This window comes from Salarias fasciatus, chromosome 5, assembly GCF_902148845.1.
Source record: "Salarias fasciatus chromosome 5, fSalaFa1.1, whole genome shotgun sequence".
Lineage (NCBI taxonomy): Eukaryota > Metazoa > Chordata > Actinopteri > Blenniiformes > Blenniidae > Salarias > Salarias fasciatus.
This window is the reverse complement of record NC_043749.1, coordinates 24,442,711-24,457,849: the sequence shown is the minus strand read 5'-3', so window position 1 is coordinate 24,457,849 and position 15,139 is coordinate 24,442,711. Positions and strand designations below refer to the sequence as shown.

Below are 15,139 nucleotides of genomic sequence, written 5' to 3'. Positions count from 1 at the left end.
TCAGCTTCAGAATTAAATTTAATGCAACCGTGTCTCCATTATTCTTATGTTAGGGAGTCACCTGCCACTAGTTGTAGCTACAGTGCGATCAGAAGTCGTCCAACAATGCTGTCAAAAAAACAAAGCAATGTCATCTTGCAAAACTAACATAGAGACCTTAAGTCATCAAGAGCAGACATGATCCCGTACAGCAAAACCACTGCATGGGCTCAGCAACACTCTCGTCTTTTTGGGAACACAGTTCACTGTGAAATCCACATAGATGAGCAAAAGCTGTGCCATGCACAGTGGCATGAAAAGAACATAATGAAACAATACCAGATTGGTTACTTCAATAAATCAAATATATTTATTCTTTTCTAAGAAATATTCATGGACATTGAGTCCTTTGCACTAGGGAAGAGGAGGATTATTCAGCCTGTTTTTTTTCAATTATTGCAGATGGCAAAGACATTTAATACATCTGGAAGGCCATTACCAGTGCTTTAAAGTATTTATAGATAAATAAAAGAAAAAAATATGCTCCTATAAGTCGCAGTAACTGCAAAAATGAATTATTGCAATACTGACAAGCCTGCCACGGTGCATTGTGGTCCATAGTCAGCACCGCACATGACCTGACGTCTCCATTTTTCACGTTGAATGAGTTTGTTATGGACAGAGGCTCAGCTGCAGGAAGCAAGCCGATACAATTTGGACGTTAAGACATGTTTTATTAAGATTGTGAAGTTTGTGGAGCTGCAGTTCAATGGTGAAGCTCACCACTCCGGCGCACAGCGGAGCGCCAGAAAACTGGCTCCGAAGAAGCGGCTTGAGCAGCGATCTCCGCTGCAGGTGAAATTCATCAGCTGATTACTACCGAGCAGTTTCCGTGAACACACCTCGACACACCCATCTGAGGCAAACAGAGGGGAGGGGGAAAGAAGGAAAAATGATGCAACACTGCCCCGATGTAGCAGAGGCAGCGGAGAAGGGTATTAGCTTAAAAAAAAAAAAAAAAAAAAGCGAGGCGGGTGCAATAATCCCGCACACAGCGCTGTTGAGCCACCCTGACTCATCGCACAGGGAATTTCTAAACCACGACAGCCCTAGCTCAAATCTCAACATCTGTATACCTATACACACCTGTACAAAACCAGTACATCTGAATATCTGTCTGTCTGTACATGAACATTTTACACAATTTCCATAGCTTTCTGCAGATGAGATTGTAAAAATGATCCTTTCACATTGTTGCAGACATTTGGTCCATGTGTTCCACTATTGTGGTTGCTTGTGTTGGGTGAGGATGCTGTGATCTTTGGTCTCGTTAAACTGGATCCAGAGGAGCATGCTATGCAGCTGAGCTCACTGTGAGATGTTATGATAAGAGTTACTTGAAAATAAAATGTTAATGAGAACGTGCACTGCTGCAGCTGTGAACACACAGGCTGGAGATGTTTAATAGGTAGATTAATACTCGGGGGGAGAGGCAAGTTTACTGTCAGTGGCAGCAATGTAATCAGACACCTCGCAAAGTCGGACCAGCAGACAGCCACACGGAAAATATAAAAGAATCTAAAGCTGCAGCATCTGCCGAGAGAACGACCCCAGCTGGCCCACGACTGGAAGCTGATGAGCAGAGGCCACGGCGACCTTCACTCTGCTCAGTGCCTCCACCTTCACCAACTTCCTCCAAACGAGCCTCATTAGCAGCTGTGGCGACCAGGTCCAGTGGGAGAGACAAACCCAGCACCATGTTATCGTCTCCCAGAGGAAAAACACACCATGTTCTCCTCTTTCACACTTTAAGAGTCTCAAGGACAGAGAAAACAGCCAAATGTTGCAATTCACCATCTCGATTTGAAGCTTAAACGAAGATTCACCAGAAAGAAAAAAGAAAGGTCAGCTTTTTGTTTAGTGTCTCTCAATGCAAAATTTCGAATTATCCAAACAAAATGACTATTAACTCAAGCTTGAAAGTGATGGCCGAGCTCTTATTCAAAGCTACAGCAAATTTTTTGTGTACAGCTTGTGTGCTGAATTTGGCTATTTATTCTGCAAATGCATGATCTTCACATATATGACATCATGTAAAAAAATAAGACTTAAAATTTCCAATGGTAAAGGAGTTCCTACCAAGAAACATTATCACCACAAACACAGGTCTGTGTCTGTTACCTCCTCTGTGGCTATTAAACTTCACTCCATGAAGTCTCGGAGCTTTAACTTCCAACAAAAGCTGTAGGAACACTTCCTGATCTCATAAAACAATAGAGTGAAGCTTAACAGCATCAGACAAGTTCCGAGATCTACATTAAATTTTAAAGGTTGTTGAAATCAGATTTTGACCACAACAGACACACACAGAGTTGGAGTTGGGCTGTGGTGCGTCATCTTTTAACAGCACCAACAGCAAAGCTTAGCAAACGTCATGTGATTCATGTGTACCATGTCAGCAGTGTCTCCTCCACGATATTATTTAGCAGCGGGGGCAGGCTCCGGTCTCCGGTTAGCCATGGCGGCATAAACAAATGATACTTGATTACAGAATATACTTTCACAACCTATTTTTCGTCTGGTCAGTTCAAATTGTCTATTCAACTTTTAAAATCTATTTTGATTTATCTTAAGCTAATAAGTCAACCTTTTCTCCAGTACATCGCTACCCTATTTTCCAAGATGGCGCTCCTGGCTCTCTGACCTGGTGCTGGATGCCATGGCACTTTCAAGGCCGCGCTCTCACAAGTAACTAAAGTTGCACACACACACACACACACACACACACACACACACACACACACACACACACACACACACACACACACACACACACACACACACACACACACACACACACACACACACACACACACACACACACACACACACACACACACACACACACACACACACACACACACACACACACACAGGCATGTTTTTGACAATTAAAAAAATAAGAGAAATCGGTGACTACAATTTCTGAGTAGCAGAGTAAACACTGTGTCTTGTACTCAATTACATGTTTCTTGCAGCGAAGCCTATTAATTTAAGAACAGTGACTGCATTGTCATGTTCAAAAACTGGTTTGGCAAGACACCAGCTTTGTAATACAACTGTACAACTGAAAATTAAAATAATTCCGTCAAATATTCAGGTAAATTATGTATCGATTCGATACAGAATCGTTCACATGCACACCGCGATGCTAAACTCACAAAACGATGCGAAATGTTAGAACTCACCACAAGAAATAAAAATTCAACAAAATCCCCCAATAAAGAAAACCAAATTGATGAAAAGCAGTTTGAAATCTGATGCATTTACCAATCTCATTGGTTATTTAAAAAAAAAAAAAAGGTAATTTCCTAGAGATAAATGACAGTGTCATACAGATTTTGGTCTTCTTAGTGCTTATATACATTTGGTTCAAATTAAGTCAGCCCACCCCCCCTCAAAAAAAAGAAAATAAATAAAAATTGTTTTTTTTTTTTTGTTGTTCAAATGAGCAAACATCTTGAGTCCACACCACAGACTTGTGTGATGGAGGAGTGTCTACTGTCTCCTCTTCCATTTTCCCACGAGGTGAGAATGCTGCTTCAGCAAGACCAGAGGATCAAACTTACTGGTCACGAATTTGAAATTAACCTTTCTCGATTTGGTATTAGCTCTCACTGGTTTCTCACCAGAGTTTTACACAACTGTCTCAACATCATTCTTGGGAAAAATAAGGAGTCATTCCTCCAATAATCCACCAAACCACATGTTGAATCAGACACCAGCTCAATTCCACTTCCTTGGCAAACACTGGTGCTTTGGTTAAGACTTGCCACTGCTTGCAACCTGATCGTTGTTGGGACATTTCCTGGCTCCACACATCAGGCTTGTGAAGGATCCCGTTTCATAGCAACAAGTCTTACCAAGCTGCCAGCAGCACTTTAATCAGCCCCAACCCAACGTTAGCTGTGGTTGTCTTGAACCCTGCCTTTCATACCAACATTAGCATGGGCTGGGAGTTAATAATTTTCTGAAGTACTGCCACACCGGAATAAAGAATTTACATGCAAAGCATGGTCGATGTAATGTAATCCGTTTTCTTGATATGGCACAGATTATGTATACTACAGTCTTATCTCTTAGGATTGTGCTTTGCCAACAATCAAAAGTCAGCTGCCCTTTGTTGGAGGTTTTGGTAACAGAAATTTCTATATAAAAGGTGTCTTGATTAGAGCAAACACTATTTTAAAATCATATTCATCCCAAAGCCAGGTATAATGAGACCAAAGAACGATCACATTCTTTTCTAAAAATGAATATTTTTTCTTTGGCAATCATTGCCAAAATATAAAAATTACAAGCCATGATGATAAACTTTCATCTCTTACACACCAGCCCTGTTTGATCTGGACCCAGGTTTACTTCAGGGACTTCCTGGGAAAGTCCACTTCGTTTGACCATGTGTGAAAACTCCCCTGGACCCAGATTTGGATCAAACAAGCAAATGCTGGTCCCCTTGAAGCTGTGCATCTTGGTTCCCGAGCAAGCACAATTTCCAGCAGCTGTGGTGAGAGGACGTGACCTGGGGTGCAATGCATTTGAGCAGTAAAACAAATGAAGCCGACGGTGCAAATCAGTAGAAGCAGATGCACAAAGAAAGTTGGACAGTTGAGAGGAAGTGCAGGTGCTTGCAGAAGACTACATATCACAGTTACAAGTGGCTACCTGCTAGCTGGCCACGAGGGCGGGGTCTTCCACTTTGGCTCCAGTCCAATCAATGAGCTGGGCTTCTTTGTCTGGCTTTACTGTCTCTCTTGTCGGCGTTTGTTTCAAGTGACAGCGCTTCCAAATGAGCAGCTTTCATAACTGCATAACGTTTTCCAGGTGCTTAAGTCCACTCTCGAAATGCAGAGTGAAAGCCAGATCAAATAAAGATGTGAAAATTGTCACCCTCACTGGTTTAAACCAAGAATTTTCCCAAGTTCTCCAATGTTGGCAATATCCTCACAACAATACCACTCATTATTTTTGCCTAACAACAATGGAACAAGTTCTGTTATGTGACAGAGATGCAGTCAATATGCTATCTGTTGACATTTTGTGATTTAGTATTACAAAATTATGGTGTAACTAACAAAAAAAAAAAAAAAAAAAAAACAGCACCAATGTATGATTTTTCCTATTTTTCTGCTTTGGTCAGGACCAACGAGCCTCAGTACAGGTCAAACCCGCAGCCTACTCTAGTTACAGCCACATGTACTGCTTCATCAATCTCAGTCACACTTGCCATTTCCATTCCACCGCCATTTCATGGATGTAGCTTTAAACTAACCCAAGCAACAAATGTGATTGGTTGAGCATTTTGCCCACCAGGAAAACAGCTGTCCACAACAAACACCAAGCGTAATGAATCTGCTGAGGCACCTACGATGGCAGAGTGAAAAAAAAAAAAAAACATGAAAAAGCCTTCAGTCTGCGTGAAATCTCCCATGAGTGTAAATGTGAAGATGGTAATTGGGTGCTCAGTCTTCAGCTACGCGATCACAGCTCCTGACTGTGCCTGCTGGTAATTTTCCACCTGAGATATTATATCACCATTCATGTTATTTCAGGCTTTCATCAAAAGTGCTGACATGGATGAGTTGGTATCGCTATCATTTGCCAAAACAGCTTATTTCTTCAATTAACAGTTTTAGGCAGGTCATGGAATGATGGAGGTATCTGCTCTCCTGTAGTTAAAATGCAGGGTCAATAATCACAATCACCAATGCACGAAGCTGCTTTAAAGCTTTTGGACACTCAGACTGAAGGACTTTGTTCCTCATCAAATACTACAGATTTTTATCTGTAAAATTACGTTTGATTACAGCTGCGCCATGTACACCTGGTATCAATAATGGTTTCATAAGCAGCCAAGACCACACTGCAATTGGTTCTCAGCAGCAAATTAGACAGGCAAAGCTGGTGGACTAGTCAACACTAATCAACTGAAAACTGGGACACAACAGATTCTCTGAGCTCTTATCTGTAATGAAATGAGACACAAAGTGAATCCGAGTGAGCTTTGAAAACAGTATGCAACAGAACAAATGATAGATTATGCTAATTAGATTAAGCACAGGCTACTTTCAAACTCTGCAAGAATCTATATAGCCGATTCTAAAAAAAAAAAAAAAACAGTGAAACTGAGCTTCACAGAAGTTGACAAGCTACTGCAACATCCACGTTTCCGTAAAGGTGTATACAACCAATGAAAAACATTTCAGTGAAGAGATGAGTGAATCCAGCTGCAGGAAAGGTTGGGGAACAGGATCAAGAGAAACAAAGCAGCAGTCTAAGATTTTTGGAAAGCGTTTGACAGTTTTTTGACGACAGTTAAAGACCCAGTTCATCATGCTTTGTGTGTATTGTCCCAGACGGCTTGGTATAAAGGACATGGGTTCAAGACAAAACCCTCTTAGGGTTACTGACAGAATCCATGGAATCCAATTCATGGAGCATTTACCAGGAGCCTTTTTAAAGATTGAAATTTTCCAGGAAAAAAATGTCCATCTTACATTTATAAAACTCTTCAGGTTTTTACACAGGCTGGAGTTGCAGGCTCAATCACATTCTTTCAGCTTTAGGTCTGTTTGTTTGTGCGCTATCCAAATGGCTTTACTCATCATCTAAGAACTTTCAAACACAATAAAGAAGCATTTTCCGCTGCTTCTCTGCTAATCCTGCGGCTCAATGAGCATCACAACGCCTCAGAGACTCAAGTTAGTAATTGGGGAAAATTAAACTGCAGTGCTTTGCATAACATCTCATCACAATGTCAAGCAGACCTAACTGACTGTTAGGTGAGCGTGTCTTTTGTCATTCAGCTCTGCAAAACCATTTTGCTTCTTACACTTATTTTCACATAATGCAAAAGTTTTTGCCATTTTCATTTGACTTGAAGTTGAAAAGTTATTTTAAATACATCTTAATATGGTCTTTTTCTCTAGGAAATATAATTAAATTATCAATTTAAAACAGAAAGAACACACACTTTTAATCTATTTGTAACAAATTGGGAGATCAGCTGAGGTGGAACAGAGAATGAAACCAAATCAAAAGAAAACAAAACTAAACAAAACTAATCAAAAGCAAAAGTCTCCAGTTTTGTTTCCTTTGCAGGTTGTATTCATGGCAGCTGTACAGTCATGTGGTTACAAACCAGTTAATCAAAGCGAGCCGACAAGCGCTTCTGATTGGTCAGTGTTCAGGTGAATAGGCAGAACTTCATTTCATGCACCAGAGATACAAAGCACAACCTGGTAAAAGTTAGCAACAGTGAGGAAAGTATTTGATGCACTGCTGATTTTTTTTTTAAGTTTTTCCATTTAGAAAGAACAGAGAGGTCTGTAATTCTTCCTTCTTTTTTCAATCATAGGTGTATACTTCTGCTGACAGAGAATACACAACTGAAAATCGTATTGGCTGACTTTTAAATAATGAATTGCATTTCATTGCATGGAATGAATACGTGATCACCCAACAGCCGGCAAGAATTTTGGCTTTCACAGACCTGTTGGGTTTCATTTAGGAAGCACTTTAAAGGTGCAGCAAGCAGGGCCGGCCCGGGCTTCGGAGGCGCCCTAGGCGAGCCCGAGACGAGCGCCCCTTGGGAGCGTGTTTTTCGAGCGGGGGGGGGGGGGGGCGGGGGGCGCGCTGAGGAGCGATGCCGAACAATACCGATCAGTGCCGAGGAGCGCCGAGGAGCGCGGTGCGTCAGACCCGCTGCAGAGCGGGGCAGCACAGACCAGGCCACACAGAAAACGGAGCATCGTGCCGCCCCTTGTACGACCGCAGCGCCCCCTCCGGGACGTGGCGCCCTAGACGGCCGTCTAGTTCGCCTATGCCTAGAGCCGGCCCTGGCAGCAAGTAATGTTACATCACATAATGTAATTCCCATAAGCGACTTTAGACAGTTCAGGCGTGTTGCTCTGGAGGCACACGGCAGATGATGGGGTAATGAAATATGGAATGATGTGCTTCTTGTTTGGCAACCTAGGGAACTTGCATAAGATTAGCTCTGGAACCCGGAAGTATTGATGGTCTAGCCGCGCCCATTGAAGTTATTCCTGCTCGTACCTCTCAGTATGAAATAACAAAAACTTGACCAAGACGCTGACGTTGGAGATTGTTTAAAGGGATTGTTTTTTTTAATGACAGATGAAAAATGGGAATTCCATTTATTGTTTTTGTAGTACATTTCTTACTTGTTGCACCTTTAACAAGAATTGAACTTGTCAGTTGCATAAAAGAGTCTTGCCTACACAATCAGACTCCAACACCTCCCTCCACTATGGGTAAAACCAAAGACAACGCCAGGGACATTATAGACCTGCACAAGGCTGGGATGGGCTATGGGACAGTTGGCAGTCAGTCTGGTAAGAATACAACAACTGTTGGTGCAAACAGTGGGAAAGTCAAGATCTCCCTCAGCCTGAGGCTCCAGGTAGGATCTTGCCTCGTGGCATATCAATGACCATGAGAAAAGTGAGGCATCAGCCCACAACTACATATAAGGACCTGGTCAATGACCTAAAGAGAGCTTGGATCGTAGTCCTACAGATTATAAAAGCACTATATTGTCATGGATTAAAATTACTGGAGTGTGAAAACAATCCCCTGCTCAAGTGTGTACAAGGCCTGGCCTGTCAGAAGTTTGCCAGTAGCTATCTGGATGATCCAGAGGTGACATAGGAAAAGATCATATGGTCAGACGACACCAAAACAGAGTTTTTTGGTATAAACTCCACTTGACATGTTAGAAGAATGAACCCAAAGAACACCATCCCAAACATGGTGGTGGAAAAATCCTTGGGGTTTGCTTTTCTGCGAAGAGGAAAGGATGACTGCAACATATTGAGGAGAGGATGGACGGAATCATGTATAGCAAGATTTTGGGCAACGATTTTCTTTCCTTAGTAAAAGCCCAAAAGATATGGCTGGGTCTTCCAGCATTACAATGACCTAAAAACACACTGCCAGGGCAACTGAGGAGAAGCTCCATAAGAAGCATTTCATGGTTCTGGAGTAGCCTAGCCAGTCACACAGACATTAAACCAAAACAAAATGTTTTTATATGGAGTTGAAACTGTGTTGCCCAGCAACAACCCCCAAACTGAAAAGATCTGGAAAGGTTCTGTGTGGAGGAGTGGGCCGAAATGTCTGAACTCTGTAATTGTCAGCAAAGGATTTGTTTTCCAAATATCAAGTTCGGTTTATATACCATGTTGATATATCAATATATATATAAATATATATCAAACTTTGGGGTTTTGTTTTGAAATTCTGTCTGTCACAGCTGTAGTGTTCCTGTGATCAAAAAGACAGATCTCTCCATTCTTTGTAAGTGGTTGCAAAAGCAGCAGTGAGTCAAATACTTATTTTCCCCACTGTAGCAATTCATCCACATGGCATACCAAGGATTGTGATCACTATGACGATAACACTAAAGCACAATGTTTTATATGTGTTTCAATCTATGTACAGCTGTTCATGCACACAACCCTTATATACTGCAAAAAGTGAGCAAATTGATACTCTTCTACTGGATCCTGCCTCTTTCCATTTCAAAAACAAGAAAAGAAAACTGATTTGATCCATACACAAGAGTCAACACTCAAGGTCTTTCTGAACCTTCTTTCTTGGGCTTTATATAAAAAGAAAAAGGAATTTCACCCTGATTTGACCTGCACAGCCGTTCAGTGATCTCATAACATTCACCCATCTACGTTTTGGCTTCATTCGTGTTCTATTAAGTAAAGAAAAGATTGTGGTAGGTAGAACAGTAGTCAAACTTAAAAGCTGCCCTTCAGTCATATCTAAAAAGCTTAGCTTGTCTCAGAAAAATGTCTCAGAAAGGTAAAACATAAGAATAAATCAAGCAATTGTTTCAAGCACAGGACATTAAATGCTCTTCATGTCAACATATTTGGTCAGTCAGATGAAGCTCTACTACCCTAGATTCTGTTGACAACAGGTCACCTTTCACTTGATTATTTCAGTATTACATGAGACTTGTTGGCAACAGAGCTGAAGTTAAAAGCGCAAAAACTGAATGAAAATTAAGAACAAATCCACAAACTGTTCTGCTTCTGAAATGCTGTACGTATGAACTAAAGCCACAGAAGTGCACCTGTTACTTGGTAATTGTACCAAGAAGATAAAAAGCCCAATATTGTGTTGATGCAGTAATACAAAAACAAACATAACAAACATCATTAGTCACATCACAACTGCAATATTTAACATTATCACAAAACCAATATAATGCAGCTTTACTGATTCTTAAAAATACCAACCAAGGATTGCAGAAACTTCTCACCACCACAATTAGACCAATTCATCATTGATCAACAGAAAACCAGATACAGGAACAAAAGGCCTTTTCAGGTTCCACTTTTTTGTGGAACAGACCACATCAATTTTCTCTATAATACTCAATATTATCATAAGAGCACAAGAGGCATGTACTGTATGGTCTTGCTTGAAACTCTGAGAATCTCAATTTTCTTTTGTAGATGTAATACTACTGATTTAATTCTCCTAAAGTGCATCTTTTCATTATCATTATTATCACAAATAATAATCCTTTTGTCATTCAAGCTCACTTTCTATCTAGTCCATGTGAGGCTGCACGAAAACACAGACATTCCCATCCTCATAAACTCTTCACTCTTTTCAGGGGGATGTGGGCCACATTCCCATGCTAACTAAGAGATACAATCTTTGGTGGGTGCTGGTCTGACCTTGGAGTCTCGTTTCAGCAGGCTGTGCCTGAAAGACCTCCAATTGGAGGCAACCAGAACACATCCTAATCAACAGTCCCAACTGCCTACATAGTAGGGGTGAGCAGAGTACTCGTTACGGATAATGCATTTTTTTCCGAATCTGAGTATAGTCCGAGCATTGTCCGTCATTATTCGTATGGGAGATCCTCATTGGTCTTTGATTCTGCTCCGTGCTCGAGTGAGACGACAGGATCCTTGTGAGAGAAGCCAATCAGTGCTGGTAAATTAAAAGTTCGGTATTTAATTTCTTTGTGGCGTGCATTGCGTCTGAGGAAAATCTTTTAAAGTTGAAACGTCGCACGACTGTGCACACTCGGTTTTTTTTGTTTGTTTTTGTGGGGGGGTGTTTAAGTTTCGTTTTCCGTCGCGTTTTTTTTTTTCTTTTCCTTTTTTCTCTTCTTTTTCATAATAATTTGGGCTTGTGCTCCACCGGGAGGGTGTGATCTGTGGGAGAGAGACGATGACTGGACCGAGGTCCACTATGATCAGTGCTGCAGCCGCGGACATGACCAGGAAGCTCAGCAGGGGCGGAGGAGAGATTTCCCGGGACACCGGGGAGATTCCGGTGGGGATCGTGGTGGGAGGCAGTCCCAACCCAGGAAGGCCCGTTCCTTTCCTTGGACTCCGGCTGGAGTCCAGACAACAATTAAGGAGAAGCTGTTATGTGAATTCATTCATACACTTAAAAATATTAAAGGTATAATACACAATTTTGATTTCCGGGTGGATCACCTAAATAATTGGTGGGTCTGTTTGTCAATCATTCTGACGAGCTGCTTTCGTAAGGCGGTTCTACGTGCTTGCGCGCAATCAGCTTCTCCCTTTTGCACATGCGCATTCAGAGTGTTTATGTAGCCGGTGAGCTTCTGAGCTAGTACTTACCGATGGCGAGTCTGACACAATGAAACTGTAACTGTTTCGGAAAAAAAGCTTTATTTATGTACGAGGCCGATTGCAGAAACTGTAAACAGAACCGTGCACGCCGGAGAAGAGGAGATCACGCTCGTACACTTCCGCGTTTCCTGGGAGAAGCAGGAGAGCCGGGCGGATGGTCTGGCGCATGCGCGTTGTTCAAAAAGTGAGTAACAGACTTGGGGCTTCGTCTTTTCGAGAAAATCGTGTATTAGACCTTTAATGTTCTGTCTCAATAAAAATACTTGTTCTGTAAATAGTTCCTTTACTCTTGTGACCAAAAATATTAAAATCTTTATTCTGAGGCTGTTGTGTGAATAAAAAATCATTTATATAACTTTAAAAATGTTCATGTTCTGACTAAAATAAAAAAAAAAACAACTTGTACATTGTATCATTGAGACTGTTCTGTATATAGTTGTCAAATAAACAATAAAAACAGCAACTTCTGAGCAATCCATATCAATTTCAGACTTAAAATAGTGCACCAATTTCTGCTTCCGGTTTAGGCCACGCCCCCTCCGAGTACAGCTACGAATACAGATAATTTGGATGGGTTAACAGATACAGATAGTGGTGTACTCGCTCATCCCTACAACACAGGCTTCTCTTAATGTGGAGGAATACAAGTTCTGCCTTTCAGAGTGAGTGGAACTCTGGAGCACCTCACTGTCTCACAAGGGTGAAATTCACCACAGTAAAAAATAACAAAAAAACAATTTAAAATACAGTCAAGTTGGCAGGTTGTATCAAGTGTTGCAATTTCTAAAATACCAGACACCTTTAATGCCTTTGTATAATAACCAGATTACTTTTCAGATTGATAATTCTGGTCTAGACATTCCCATCGATGGTGATTTGATGCTGTCATGTTGGACTTCACTGGGTAGAAACCTTTTTTCTCTATTTTTCAACTCATGCTTTTTAATGAATTGATGGTCTATTTCAACATAAAACAATGTCACACAAAAGCTGTAAAAATAGCAGATCTACAAATTCAACAGATTGCAACACATTTCTTCTTATATATTCCTAATGGATTAGAAAGTACTGTAGCATCTAGCAGGGCATCTTGTCTGTAATGCCACTTTACTGACCCACTGAACTGTATTTACTGTGGACCATAAGCACACAAACACTACAAAAAAAAAGGAAAAATGCAATGTAGAAGTGTAAAATCAACAGACTGCTACTTTATTCATTCTCTGGACTAGCATTTAGGCTGACTCCACACTTCCTGGTCCAGCCAGTCACCTGCTAACTCAATCTAATAGGGAGTTCAGGTAACCCTGGCGGGGAGGAATTTATGTTATTAATTTCTTTTTTCCCCCCAAACTTAATATTATAATAACAGCAGGGATGTTACAGAATGACCATAGATCATCTCGTCGTTTACGACAATTAAGCCCTTTTATTGACGCTGTCGCCATTGCCCACCAGTGGTGACTCGTGGCTGCATGCCAGGTGGTGGGCGTGGCCAAGCAAGGATAGGAAGCAGCAGCATTGCTGATAGCAGGCATAAATGTAATGCAACTTGTGCGTCAGACGGATCACCCACTTTTTTGTCTCAACGAAAACTTTCACATGTCTCGTGTTTTTGTCACCAAAGAGCAATGTTTAGCTGGTAACCATCTTGTTGTTGTCATGAAAAAAAGGCGGGTGTCAACAAAATCACTTCATTGTTGCCTTATGTGATGTAAAATTACTTATTTATAACAAGTGACTTCATCACTACATCAGTGTAGAGCATATGGGAAAATGTAATGCTACAACAGAATGTCCCCACCATTCCACCCAAAAACAAAAACAAAAAACAAACAAAAACAAAAAAACCTTCAATGTGTGCCAGCAAAATTTCACCTAGAGAGAGAGAAAAAAAAACAAAATGAACCTATACAGTATATAACTCCAGAAAGAAAAAAAAAAGATCAAATTTGAAGCAACAGAAACAGAAACATAGCAGCAGAAAGACCTCACAGTGTGTGAGAATGTTGAGAGAAACTGCAGAAAAGCAGAAAAACTGCTTCCATGATGCATAGAAGGCTATTTGTGGGCTAAAAGTGCAAAGGCCAGACCCAAGGAACTGATTCACAGACGGTTCTGGAACAGCATTATCAATGGTGCAGTTCAGTATGGGCATGCAAAAATAACCACAACTTATACACCAGGGAGATGGGACTTTTTCTCCCCTACATGACTAATTTGTTGACAGATGTGACTTATGGCCCGGAAGTGACGTACATAACTGCCCTTGCTTATCCCAGATTTGACTTCATGGTATCATCTATCAGTAATCAACAACAAATAACGATACTTTAAAGTTCACCACCTAGTGCACCCTACCCCCCAACCACCACCACCTTAAGATGATATGCAACCATTACCCTTGAAAGAATGAAGCACCCAGACTGTTGATCTTACTACCAAATGAGCCACACTTGTCTGTGAACTGTTCCAGTCAGAAGCACCCATGAGTTGGTGTCAATGGGTCGTGCGTGACCAAGAACCTCTGACCACTGAAATCTAAATCAGTTTAATCTTGTATAAAAGTGAGCATTTAAGGAAAACGAGAAGACTTTTTCCCGTGTCATTCAGAGACACTGTGTCAATGAGACTAGCTGGATAAACAGATCAAAATAACATCTCCAGATCTTGCCCACATAGATGGATTAATCACTGTTGAAAATTGTACACTTCCTTGGGGAGCTTCTTAATGGGAAGGTCCTTTCAAAGGAGTCCTCAGAGGAGCTTGTTAAAAAAAACAAAAAAAACAGCCACTTTCACATCAGCAAGCATCATCATCATCCAAGAACAGAAGGTGTTTTTTTCCATGAAAGAGACATTTTAAGAGATTTGTTTGGCTTTTAAGTTTTCAGTGGATTGCACAGTAGGTGACACCACCACAGATTCTCAAACAGTTTGGACAGTTTTTGTTTGACCACGAGTGGGACACTAAAAGCAGTGTCACTGCCGTAGGAACAGACAGATTAATGACAGCAGCCGCTGTGATGTCTACTAGCGGGTGGTTTTACCAGGTGTAAGAAAGAAATGTGTAAAAACAAGTGTTTGCTCATCTGACGGTTCAAAACAGTTTGTGATCATTGAGAAAGGCAGCAGGAGAAACCTGTTCAAAGGCCGAATGGAGGCTGTATGGGAAAAACATGGAGGCAACAGAATATGACAACCCAGCATAAGTTGCTTTTGAAGTGTCACAGGAGCCAAAAGATGGAGATTAAAAGTATCTTAGAACACTGGGTTTTCTCAAGTTGTCAGATCCAACAAGGACAAATAAACTGAAACTCGTCCTAAAATTGCAATCAATTTGATTGTATTGTACAACTCATCAAGACCGCCAACGAACCTCTGTACTGTTATAATGACATATTCATTTTAAATCAGGCACATTAATCATCCTGAAGCAT

At 41.1% G+C, this 15,139-nt stretch overlaps 1 protein-coding gene across 2 annotated transcripts in view; it reads right to left on the bottom strand.

The window, feature by feature from the left end:
• ccdc71 (coiled-coil domain containing 71) overlaps positions 1-15,139 on the bottom strand; it is a 41,613-nt gene that overhangs the window by 3,184 nt on the left and 23,290 nt on the right. The window contains exon 1 of one of the 2 annotated variants that reach the window (XM_030092702.1): positions 62-82. The exons of the other annotated variant lie outside the window; for it this stretch is intronic. The gene's annotated coding sequence lies outside the window, so the exon portion shown is untranslated. Of the gene's footprint in view, positions 1-61; positions 83-15,139 lie in introns of those variants that run through there. 2 annotated transcript variants of the gene reach the window in all.